Below are 13340 nucleotides of genomic sequence, written 5' to 3'. Positions count from 1 at the left end.
GGATCAGAAGGCAGATTTCATCAATCTAATGTCAAAAAGTATTTATTATATTCTGGCTAAGGACGGATATTCATATTCTATGAGGCCACTGATATATGATGCTAAGTTCAAAGTTGATGAAGAGACAACACAAGCTATGGCTTGGATATCCTTCCCGGATCTGAAACCTACGTATTTTGTGAAGGAAGCGTTGTTCTCACTAGCAACTGCTGTTGGAAAACCTTTACAGTTAGACATGGCTACAATCAACAAGACTAGACCTAGTTGTGCAAGGGTTAAGGTGCAAGTAGACATTCTGGGTGAATTTCCAAAGTTTGTTGAAATGGAGATTATTAATGAGGCAACAAAGGAGTCTAGGCTCGAAAATGTCAAAATACAATATGATATGCTGCCAAAATATTGTAAACAATGCAAAGTGCAAGGACATGAGGATGAAGCATGCAGAAACCTACATCCAGAACTAAGGAATATCAATGTGACTAATGAAAAAGAGACTGATCAGGAGCAAAAAGGCAGTAGCAATGAAGAGCAGGGCAATGAAGTTGCATCAAAAAGAAGAAGAATAATTCGAAGATACTGGAAGCCAGTCAATATTAAAGAACCTCACAAGCATAGTTCTAATCAAGTAAAAGGGGATAAAGGCATAGTAATAGCTGGTATTAATATCAAAAATGCTTTTGACGCACTAACTGAAGGTAATGAAAAAGAGCAGCCTGAGGAATCTACTGGAAGGAATGACAATTTAAATGATCAAGCCAGTGAAGTCAAGGGCCAGGTTGATAAGGGACTCCATCTTTCTTCTACAAAGGAATGGATTACTAATGCATTTGCTAATTATCAAGAAAAAAGGGGTGAGAAAGCAAATAGTATCAATAGCACTTCGGAAACTGACAATGGTAATAAAATAATAACACTTCACAATGGAGAAATAAGGGATGAAGATCATCAGGGAGATCATCAACAGTGGATAGATGATGGAGAGAAAAGAGGGGGTGAGACACCTGCACAAAAGAGCCCACAAGTTAGCAACCTCAATCAACATAATCACAATGAGCCAAGTAATTTGGCTCTGGTGGAGATAACACAGGCAGATGAGGAAGAAAATGAGCCAACTAAGTTGGCACTGGTGGGGATAACACAGGCAGATGAGAAAGAAAGATTACTCATGAAGGAGTTAACAGAGGCTGAGTTTCAAACACCTCTTCAAATTGCAGATTCCACATGTGAAGAAAGATATTCAGCTGAATATGTGTTCCCTGATACAACAATAAATAAGAAGTCAGCAATAGCTATATGCAGTGCCAAATCTGCCCCTATGGAGACATTACATTCATTAATATCACACCAAAGTCAAGGAGATAAGGTGGTGGAGAGTAATGATACCAGTGTTGAATTCATAGAAGATAAAGATGAGGGAAACAGTGTCCAAAATGCAATTGAGGTATACAAAGAGGCTGGACTATCTCCTTTAGCCATATCTAAAAGCAAAAAAGGTAAAGCTAAAAAGGAGGTTAATGTTCAACCAATAAGAATACAAGCCAAGAGGGTGGTGAAGTCGTCAAGCAAATAATAATGAAAGCACTTTTTTGGAACATAAGGTCGGTGAGATCTCAAAATGCATTCCACAGAGTTCAGATGTTACACAGACATCACAAATTTTCCTTAATTGCTCTACTGGAACCATTTCAAGACACTAGGCATATACAAAAGTTCAAAAGGAGATTGGGGATGCAGTATGTGAATTATAATTTAAATGGGTAGATATGGATATTTGTGAAGGACCATATTCATGTTGGGGTGATTTCAGATACTGCTCAACAGATCACTCTCCAACTCACCTTGGAGAATGGAAAACAAATTATTACCTCTATGGTTTATGCCAAATGCTCTGCAGAGGAGAGGATAGAACTTTGGAATGATTTATATTTCATCAGTGATAATTATGCAGGACCATGGTTAATTGGGGGAGATTTCAATGTAATATTGGGAGAAGATGAAAAAATTGGGGGTCTTCCTGTATACATTCAAGAATATGAAGATTTTGCTTTCTGTGTTAATTCTTGTGAGCTGTTTGATATAAATTTCTCGGGTAGTCCTTTTACTTGGTGGAATGGGAGAGTTGATGAAACTTGTATTTTTAAAAGGCTAGACAGGGTGATGATTAATTCTGAGCTACAAGAACTCTTTGGCACAGTGGAACTTCAGTATTTAGCAAGGACTGGGTCTGACCATACACCTTTGTTACTAACATGTGGAGGTTTGTCTCAAAGTTTTAAAAAACCATTTAGGTTTTTAAAATTTTGGACTGACAGGGAAGATTTTAAGGATGCGGTAAAGGCTAGTTGGTGTGGAGACTATTCTGATGATGTGTTTTTACAATGGAAGTTGAAACTAAAGAAGACAAAACTAGCTCTGACTAAATGGAGTAGAGAGCAGTTTGGGGACATTTTCAAGCAGCTACTAATAAGAGAAGAAATTGTTAGGTTGAAGGAAGAACTATTTGAGCATAGTCCTACTATAGATAATAGAGTTGTGTTAAACCAAGCTCATGCTGAATATAAACTTTACCTACATTATGAGGAAGAGTTTTGGAGGCAAAAGGCAAGCATTCAGTGGTATTCAGAGGGGGATAAGAATACCAAATTTTTTCATGGCTTGGTAAGAGGTAGGAGGAGGAGATTGAATTTACAGAAAATTTTAAAGGCAGATGGACAATGGGCAGAAGGGAAAGATGCAGTTGCTGCTGAAGCTATAAGATTTTTCCAGAATCAGTTCTCTGGAAATGACTTGAACATAGATTATTCTCTACTACAAAATATTCAGCCGCTGGTGACTACAGAGGATAATGAATTGCTGAATATGACTCCTAATGAAACTGAGGTAAAAAAGGTGGTCTTTGAGCTAAATGAGGAAAGTGCTTGTGGCCCGGATGGTTTTACAGGTCATTTCTTTCAAGTATGTTGGGAGATTGTTGGGGCTGATATTCTGAGTATTGTTCAAGCTTTCTTTTTGGGGAATACTCTTCCCAAGTCAATTATGCATACTAATTTGGTTCTATTGCCTAAGAAGGAGAATATTCAGACTTTCTCAGACTTAAGACCTATTAGTCTCAGTAATTTCATAAACAAAGTGATTTCTAGGCTCATGCATGATAGACTGGAGGGCTTGCTACCAAGATTAATTTCTGTGAATCAATCTGGTTTTGTGAAGGGTAGAAGTATCTCTGAAAATATTTTATTGGCTCAGGAAATTATCACAGATATAAGGAAAAGGGGAAAACCAGCCAATGTTGTGATAAAGCTGGACATGGCTAAGGCGTATGATAGAGTGAATTGGAGCTTCTTAGTGAAAATTTTGGGACATATGGGATTTAACTCAGGGGTGGTTGATAAAATTTGGAGATTGATTGCTAACAACTGGTACTCTGTACTAATTAATGGGCAAACACATGGGTTCTTTCACTCAACTAGAGGGGTGAAGCAAGGGGATCCTCTATCCCCTGTTTTATTTATCATTACAGCAGAGATACTGTCAAGAGCACTAAATCAACTATTCCAGAACACTGAGTTTATAGGCTATGGGATGCCAAAGTGGAGTGAGAAACTAAATCATCTTGCTTATGCAGATGATACTATCATATTTGCTTCTGCAGAAAAGAAAACTATTGCACTGATAATGAATGTCTTGAAGGAGTATGAAAATCAGTCTGGACAGAAGATTAATAAGGATAAAAGTTACTTCTACATGTTCAGTAAAGCTAGCAATGCTCTTATAAGGGAAGTGGAGGAAGCTACAGGTTTTGTGAGAGGCCATTTTCCAATAACCTACTTAGGGTGCCCTATCAGTCATGCCAGGATGAAGAAAGTGCACTTTAATGATCTGATTAAGAAAGTTCAGAACAAGTTGCAAGTCTGGAAAGGTAAGCTTTTGTCTTTTGGTGGTAAGGTGGTATTGATCAAACATGTGTTACAAAGTATGCCTATATACTTGTTGTCAGTTCTTGTGCCACCAATATGTGTTATTAAGGACCTTCAGAGGATTTTTGCTAGATTCCTATGGAATTTCAAAGAAAATGGTAGGGCAAAGCACTGGATAGCTTGGGATGACACTTGCCTGCCTAAAGAAGAAGGGGGGATTGGCTTTAGATCCCTGTTTGATGTGTCCAAGGCTGTATTTGCAAAGCTTTGGTGGAACTTTAGAACTAAAGCTTCTCTATGGACTTTTTATATGTGGAACAAGTACTGCAAGAGGTTTAGACCTCAAGTGGTGGAATGGAATGGGGGATCTCAAGTTTGGAAGATGATGTTAATGGCTAGAGATAGTTTTGATCAAGAAATATGGTGGGAACCTAGATGTGGACATGCCAGCCTATGGCATGACAATTGGACACAACTTGGAGCCTTACAGTATATCATGCCTGTTGGTCATGTTCTGGATGGGAATTTTGAAGAAGTTAATCAACTTAGAATGGATGGAAAGTGGAATAATGACCTGATGACAGAGCTAATAGGTAAAAATATTTGTGATCATGTAATACATGTCATGGGTCACATTCAACAGACAGAAGATAGGGACAAGCAGTGGTGGATGCCTAGTAGTAAAGGATTGTTCACTGTAGGGAGTGCGTGGGAGATTATCAGAAGCAGAAAAGACCTTCAAAAGGATATTATGTTTATTTGGGAAAAGGGATTACCCTTCAAAATCTCATTTCTGATGTGGAGAATATGGTTTAAGAGGATTCCGATCGGAGAGGTCCTAGTTAAAAACAGGATAACTGATCAAATGGAATGTTGTTGTTGTGAAAATAACATTTCAGAATCTTTTAACCATTTATTTGTCCTATGTCCTGATGTCAATTATCTATGGAAGTTATTTGCTGGAGCTATTGGTATGCAGGGTCCATTTAATCAGATGAAACAAACCATATATAAGTGGTGGGATGAAGATTGTGCACCTAAGTTGAGACCTTTGTGCAGGGCAATACCAAGCTTCATCATTTGGCAAGTGTGGAAAAGAAGAAATATGATTTTACATAGGGGAAATATGACTATACATGCCATGGTTTTGGAGATTAATAGAAATATTCATCTAATGGCAAAAACAATATATCCTTGGTTAGCAGAAATGCCTAGCAGTTGGCCAGCCATTGTACAATTTCTGGAGAGTTACATGCCATTAATTCATACCACAGTGGTAAGGTGGAAGTGTCCTAAAAGGGATAGTTACAAATGCAATTCAGATGGTGGACTTGAGTCAAAGGCATTTTGCATTAGAGATGGGCATGGAGATTTGGTATATGCTGAAGCATGGAAAATTGATTATTATTCTGCATTGGAGGCTGAAGTGAAAGGCTTTAAAAGGGGTCTGTTGTACTGCTTGAGTCATAATCTCATCCCTCTGATAATGGAAACAGATTCGTTAATCATTAAGAAGATTTTGGATGGAATTTGGGAAGTGCCCTGGGCTATCTCGGTAGACATTAGAGAGGCAATGGAGAACAAGGATGTGACTGTATTGCATACATTCAGAGAAGGGAATAAGCTTGCAGATTATTTAACTAACATGGTTGTTAATTTTGCAGGTACAAATTCCATTCATTTTAACCACAATAATGAACTACCAACACAAGCAAAATCGATTCTACAGTTGGATAAGCAGGGAACCCCAAATATAAGAATCAAGAAGGGTAAAAACAAGTTGTGTAGATCATTATGATAAAGCGAGTTCAAGACAGAAGATTCAATCACAGTTCAGCTGTACAGAGATAATATCATTTCTCAAAGTTTGATGGTTACCTTGACATAGGGGTGGGTACTGATCTTTAACATGAATTGAGGCAGTGGTATTAGCTCTATGGAGCTCAATCTGCACAAGTCATGGAAAAATCAGCACAAACCTCAGAATGAGTTTTTCATGAAGTAGGTGGTACGTGAAGGGTCATACCTGGATTTGTTGAGATTGAGGACAAGCTGGGAGCTAAAGAAGTCTTCATCATAGCATTGGTGAGACTTGGTAAATGCTGACTGAAATTCACCCAAGGTCGCAGCTGTTGCCTTTGTCCAATCGATCTGGGAATGGAGACTGGAGCTCACAAGGACACAAGGAGTGCGAGCCAAAGCAATAATCACACACTCCTAATATTCGCGTACAGAAGATTCAAAACAAGGATTACAAGGGCCACAACAACAGAGAGTAGTCATCACAAGCCATCTCAATACATCACAACATTGATATCAAAGGAGAAACATAGTAATACAGTCAAAGAAAAGGATCTTACTCAGTGCTATAAATGAAGTACTCCGAAAATTATAAGTCTTGAACAGTGGTATCAATTCCTCAGGAATTCAACCTGTTGAGATGAATAATTGGAGGAAGTAAATCAAATATAAACTGATGTACTATAAGATGAAGGACAATATTGCACAAATGATGAACGAATTCACCTTTACCTCTAGATCCAGCTAATTGTTGCAACTTCCAAGTTGAAGAAGTCTTCACTGGTGTTGAATCATGAAGTCTGTGAGATCTGTAGACCTCCAAATGATTGCAACCCACACCTGGTAGCTTTACAAGATTAGCTCGAGTAAGGAGGCTTTCTGGCGACTGAAGGAAGTCAGGGAAGAAGAACGAGTTCTAAGTGGATGCACTTTCCTAATGTTTTCTTTGTCTTCTTGTTTTTTATTTTTTTCATTTTTTAATTCCTAGTGTCCTTTATTTTTTAATTTTTCGGATTGGGCTTTGAGCCACCTCTTTTATCCATTTTAATAAAAAGATCCCTGGGATCTAACTTTTAATTTTAAAAAAAAAAAAAGTATTCAAATCAAGTACACATTTTATTGTCATTTTGAAATCATTCACGACTTAAATATTACTCCTACGTCCAATTTTATGTGAGGTAGTTTGATTCGGCACGAAATTTAAGAAAGAAAAGAAGACTTTTAACATTTGTGGTCTAAAATGAATGATATACAATTGTTTGGCTGTAAATCACTTTATTAAGGGTAAAATTGACATTTTAAAGTTAAATTGTTACTTAATATAGAAATGGATCATTTTTTTTGGGACTGACTAAAAAAGAAAGTAAATCATATAAATTGAGACAGAGACGGTGTAATTAGTCCAATTTTTGCAAATAATTATTTAGTTTGTTAAAAAAAGATTGGATAGCCAATTTATCTCAAATTGATTAGAATTTTAATGAGTGGTTTGATTTTCATAATAGTTCAGAAATGAGTCGCTCACAAGAATATCCCTATTTTGACATGATATTTAATTTTTGACCTTAAAACTCGTTTTACCCTTCAACACTAAAAAGATACAGACAACAATACCCCTATGTAACATCCCAGATTCAAAAGAGGGAAGCCTAGCAACATTACAAGACTTACAGGTGTCATCCACGCAGGCCAGCCATGGCCCGTGGGTTGAACCACGGACCGTAGGTAAGCCCGTGGAAAGTTCACCAATAAATCTGCCTAGGCCATGAGCCACGGCCACGCCTCGTGGTCCAGGGGCCGTAGGTCCAAGCAAAAGCCTCTGACCACCACTAACGAGTGTGCAAGACGGACTCTTGGTCAATCCACGGTCCGTCAATGGGGTGTTGACACCCAATTTTGACCGACCTTTAACTATTTCAGAAATGTTATTCGATTAAATACGTCTTTTTAAAACTCATTCCGAATTTAGAATTGAAATTGATTTTGTATAAAATATTATGATTTTAGTATGCATGCTATTATAAATATTATTAAATTATTCTCGTAAATTATTTTCACCGATATTTAAACTCGAAATATTTATTTTGCTCAAATATTTTAAAATTTAAGTGATTTTAGTTATATAATATTATTATAATATTTGTAGTATTTTAATTGAATATCATTTCTTGAATTTTCTCAAAATCATTTAAATTCTAGCCTATTCTATTCTAATTTCTTTCAATTCTAGCCACTTCAGTTCAAATTCTATTTCAATTATAGCCACCTATGCATTTCAATTCTAGCCCTTTTCAATACAATTTCGTTTCAATCTTAGCCAATTCGGACCCATTCCAAATATAAGAACTCTAATTTTAAATTGTGACCGTCAATCTCATCCTTTAAATCTCAGCCTCTCATCTCAACATAAATCAATGGATGAGATCGAATCCCTCATTACTTTCCTTTTAAACTACCAAAAGGCCAAAACCCTAAAAATTTTAATTCTCTTCCTCTCTCAAAAATCTGCCGCATCACCCATCTCATCTCTCCATTTTTTTTGCTCCGACGAGAGTAGCCACCAGTCGCCCCCTCGCTCCCTCTCTCTTCTCTGACTTTCGCCTTTTCCAACAACGATCGGCGAGGCAGTACAACGAGCGAAGTAGCAGCCACCGGCGAACTCCAACAGCGATCGGCGAGAATCAGCAACTCCGGCGAAGGCCAGGTGACCAACGAGCAACGCCAACAGCTCCGACGAAGCATCCTTAAACTCCAACACCGGTCAACAACAGTAATCACCAGCAAGAACAGCGATCAGCGCCAACGAGAGCTCCTCCGGTGAGTTTTCTTCTCCTCTCTCTTCTCCCTCTCTTTTCTTCTCTGATGAAGAAACACCATCGCGGGTGTCACACCTCGAGTCTACACCCCGAACATGGCTGGCACTCGAGAATCATTGCTGGCCCCAAGCGAACCCTTGGCCTGGCTTACTCACTCAACGGAAAACTCTAAGCATTATTACAAAGATCAAATGCACTTAACTCAAAGTCAACATTAAACTTGGCCAAAATGGCAACCCAAGTCTTAACATAGGAAAAGATAATGTAAAGACAACTGAACTACTAATTGTCTATGAAGCCTCTAAATAAAAGAGGGATGTCGGGACAAGACCCCCGATCATCCTAATAATGAAATACTGAAAGCAAAATAAAAGGGGTCCTCCGAAATGCAATGAGACCCACCAACTGACTCTGAGTGCTTAACTAGATCAACGAGGCATTGCATGTTGATCCTGGTTACTTGCGTCTGCATCATAGGACGATGCAGGCATACTGGCATCAGTACATTGAATGTACGAGTATGCGAGTTGGAATGCTAAACACAACATAGCCTTGAAAAGAGTCTGAAGAACTTGTCTGGCTCAACTCACTCAACATAACTGAACTCATTTCATTATAAGGCAGTTTAAAACAAGTGCAATATAAAGAAAACTGGTTAAAACATGATGTCAACTTTATGTGTATGTAAAGATACACTATAACTCTGAAATGTATGTAAAAATACAATAAACTATGTATATAAGAATACAATTACTTCTGTGGGAGTTTCTCTAACCGACAATCATCACGTAAGAGTTATTGTAATGATACATCATTTTGCCTCACGCTGCCAGGGCCATCCTATACCTTGCTGAGGGTATAGAACCTGATATACTAAGTAGATCTACTAGTCTATGCTAAAAAACACTAAAGGAATCATCTAAAAAGTATGACCCTTTTCTACCCATAATGGCTACATGGTTTATAGGGGGTGTCAGTTGTCTGAACTCTCCCCCATATCGGTGCTCAATACTACTCCCAAAATATGATACTAGGTCTTATGTTTAAAAACATACTTCTTTCTGTGATTTGAGATAATTTCTCAAAAACTTAGCTCAAAGGCTATTTTGAAAATCACAGTTTCCTCTCTTACTTCATTTAGAAAGCGATTACTCTTTTCTGAAAACTAGCTCAAAGGCTCTTTGGAAATCAAGGTTTCCTTTCTTGTTTATATGTGAAAACATTTTACTCTTTGGAAATACATAGTCCCCATATACTTCTTTGAAGAAATGAACTTCAACTTTACTTTTTACTTAACTTGAACTTTAAGTCTTTAAAACAAAGTTAAAACATTAGTGAAAGACTCTTGAAAACTTTAAATACTTCTCTTGACTTGTCTCTTAACTTCTAGGCTTGACTTTTAACTTTCCTTGAATTGAAGTATGGATTCAAGGTTCATGATCTCATGTTTATGGATGATTTCATGATGTTTAGATGACCTAAGAGTGTTGGAATCAACTAGAAAACATAGGTACATTGTTAAGGAACTAGTATGAGAAGATAGTGGACGAATGGGGAGAACTAGCATCCCTGGTGCTCTGAGAGGCGCGGGGCGCCAGCCCTCAGAATTCAGAGAACATGTTGGGGTGCTCTGGCTGGCGCATCACCCCAGAGCCCCACATTTAGAGACTGCTTTGAGGTGCGCTGGTTGGCCCGATGCCCCACCCTTTTCCCCAGGTGTTTGACGACTTTTCTTGCTCGTTTTTCATTTCTAAACCTTCTAAACTTCAAGGGTTCTTTCCCCAAACACTTAGAATCATTTATACCCTTAATATATGATAGATTCAATCCGAAATTACACATGTGTCTAGAGGGACTAATTTGGAGCATATGTTTTCTTTCAGTCTAAAAACACTCTAAATAGTAATCCAATGCCTCTTGGACATTAAGTGGGGGTGCTAGGCACCTTTTAGGACTAAATGCATATGGAAGGTGGGGTAGGGGTAGTTAGGACCTACAGAGATGATGACATTGGCTCGAGCTTCAAACGACAAACATTGGTTTTGTCTGTCCCTATATAGAAGCTGACCGAAATAAATAAATAAAAGTTGAGCGTTGATCCGTAAAGTCTGTCAGAGTCTCCTTTTCCTTTTTCCCTTTATTTGTTTTTATAATTACATTTGTTTGGGGTAGCAAATAAAATTAAAAATAATAATAATTTTCGCCTATCTATTTGTGTAATTTTTGTCTCCTCTCTTATTCCTTTATTAATTGCTTAGTATTTGTTTTCGTTATTTATTATATCCCCTAGTAAGCATGCTTAATTAAATAACAATTAACTGAATTTATCTTAAATGTTTATTTACTGTTATCACCTAGCTAGCATGTCTAATTAAATATTAAATAAATGAAGTGACCATACTTGCTACTTGTAACTCTCACATAAATTGCATGTGATACGACTGGGACACACATTTGTGGACCTCGAGGGATGCTTAACACTTCCCCTCGAGGTAATTTCAACCCTTATCCTGATCTCTGGTTTGTTGACCTTAGTAGAATTAGTTAGATTAGATAGGTGCCCCAACACGCCCTAATTCGTTAGGTGACGACTCTTCAAACACCTAAAATCCCAAAAGAGTTGTAAGGTCGTTCATCGAAACCCATTTTTGAGAAAAACGAGGCGCAACATGGGGTCTCGTGGGTCACTGTTGGCAATTGAGTTTCAGGAGTAGTTGGGTCTTTTCCTAATTAATTAGCTCATATACTACGTCGTTTTAACCTTTACTATGACCTCTATATAAGATTTTTCAACCCCCAAATTAGCCCATTCTCTTCATTCTTCCAAATTCACAAGAGAAAATCCAAATCTCCTCTCCAAATATATTTCTCTCTCTAGAAACTTGAAGAAGAAGATTCACCCTAGGGTTTCAAGTCAAGGTCTCAACTCCTCCATTTAAGGCTAGCTTTTGGATTCAAGGTATGATAGTTTTCATCCATGGATTCCTCCATTCATTGAGTTCCCAAATTCCCCTATTTCAAATGGTAGAATTCTCCAATTGAGTTAGGGTTTTGTTCAATTATCATAGCTTCTCTTTATTATTGATTTAAATGATTGAATTATAATCTCTTATGCATGAATTGATGAAATATGATGATTTTATGATGATTTGCCCATGAACCCATGTAATCTCTGATGGTTTCAAGTAATGAATCATATGATGTGGGATTTTGAAGTTCAAGGAAAAGTTTTATGAAATTAAGCATGTATTGCAAGCTTTATATGTATTTATGATGAAATCCATATTTAACTCATGTTTTCTATGAGTTGATGATTGAAAGTGAGTTTTGAGCCTCAAGAGGTAAATTATGGACTTTTGCATTGTTTTATGAAATCTATGCAAATGTTTTAAGGGTGCTTTGAGAGTAAAGTACCAATGATGATATTGTGTTGTGAAAGCATATTCTCATAAACACATAATAGCATAATGTGAAAGGTTTTCTCACATAGAAAGTATTATTAGGTTGAAAGGCTTTCTTACCTAATTTGATGCAATCCGAATTACATCAAGAGCATTCACACGAAGCCAAGCACAAGACCTTCAAAGGATGGAAGGTTTATTTATGAAGATGGAGGTCCTCGAGATGGTGTTGATGACAAACAAGGGTTTCCATGCCTTGAAGATTGCATGAGGGGATACTTTTGGCGAGAATGAGCTATTTGGCGTATCACCCAATGGCTTAGGCGATGACCCCAACTCGCCTAATTTTTCACAATGTGGCTAGAATTGAAGGCCACACAAGAATTCTTGCCGACCAATCAGCGCACCGCCCAAGCTACTAGACGAGCTCGACTTGGCTCGCCCTTTGTCACTTTTGGGCCATTTCACCTAAAACTATAAATAGCTAGTTTATGTTCATTTTAGGGTAGATTGTTTTGAATGTTGAAAACTCAAAACTCATGTTTGAGTGTTGAGAACTTGGTTGAGATTTTGTTGCCTTTTGTTCAGAAACGTCGGTTGTTGGGGATATTGATTCCCTTGAGATCGTCGTAAGAGTTAGGTGCTATTGTAGGATTTATCAATTGAGGTCTTTGGGTTTGATATACCCTTAGGTTGCCTTTGATTTCCTCTTTGTGTGTCTAATTATTTATCCTTTACTTTCTTGTCTTTTCGATTTCCGCTCCTTATTGTGATTATTCTTGTGAGAACTAGCTTGGTTTGGTTGTCCAACGACACCTTTCCATGATTAACGAATTCAAGTAAGAAATGATTATTTCGTGGGATTTATGCTTATCATCGAGTGGATATTTATGATGGGATGAAAGATCTCTCATTAGTAGAGGTCGGGTTTCTAGAAGCAATCTCATGAGATAGAAGCTCCCATGCTAGTAGATGTTAATTTTCTAATAGCAATCTCATTATTCCATAACTATGTGTCCCCATAGGTTGATTAGCTAGTGGATCCACTTAAGCTAGAAGTTCATGGCACTTACCTTGGCGAGTAGGGCAACCCTTTTCGGTGTGGGAGGCACCGGGGATCATGTTATAGCTCACATGGTCTTTGTATCGGTTAAGGCTAATTCCCCACAAGTAATAATGAACTATGCTTACTTTAGGAAGTATCGCATATGAGCTCAAAGGTTTTAAAAATGAAGTTAGATTTCATTGATCATGATTTTATGACTTATGTTTTATAACTCTTTTGTATCATGTTTAGCAAGTCAATTGCATGTCATGAAATGAAAAGTCCCTTTTAGCATGATTTAAATTAAATGTTTTATACATGGCTATCATACTTGGTACATTGTTTTGTACTAATGTATACT

General features: G+C 37.5%; 1 long non-coding RNA gene across 1 annotated transcript; it reads right to left on the bottom strand.

The window, feature by feature from the left end:
* Positions 1–794: 794 nt before the first annotated feature.
* Positions 795–1258, bottom strand: LOC125827026 (uncharacterized). The gene is made up of 2 exons (XR_007442960.1): positions 1164–1258; positions 795–1001 (listed from the first exon to the last, which is right to left on the bottom strand). It is a non-coding gene; the product is annotated as an uncharacterized LOC125827026 (long non-coding RNA).
* Between the last annotated feature and the right edge of the window lie 12082 nt (positions 1259–13340).

The sequence above is a fragment of the Solanum verrucosum genome, unplaced genomic scaffold, assembly GCF_900185275.1.
Source record: "Solanum verrucosum unplaced genomic scaffold, falcon-dt-bn FXZP01000060.1, whole genome shotgun sequence".
Classification (NCBI taxonomy): Eukaryota; Viridiplantae; Streptophyta; class Magnoliopsida; order Solanales; family Solanaceae; genus Solanum; species Solanum verrucosum.
Note: the sequence above shows the minus strand (reverse complement) of the source record. Positions and strands in the feature narration are given on the sequence as shown.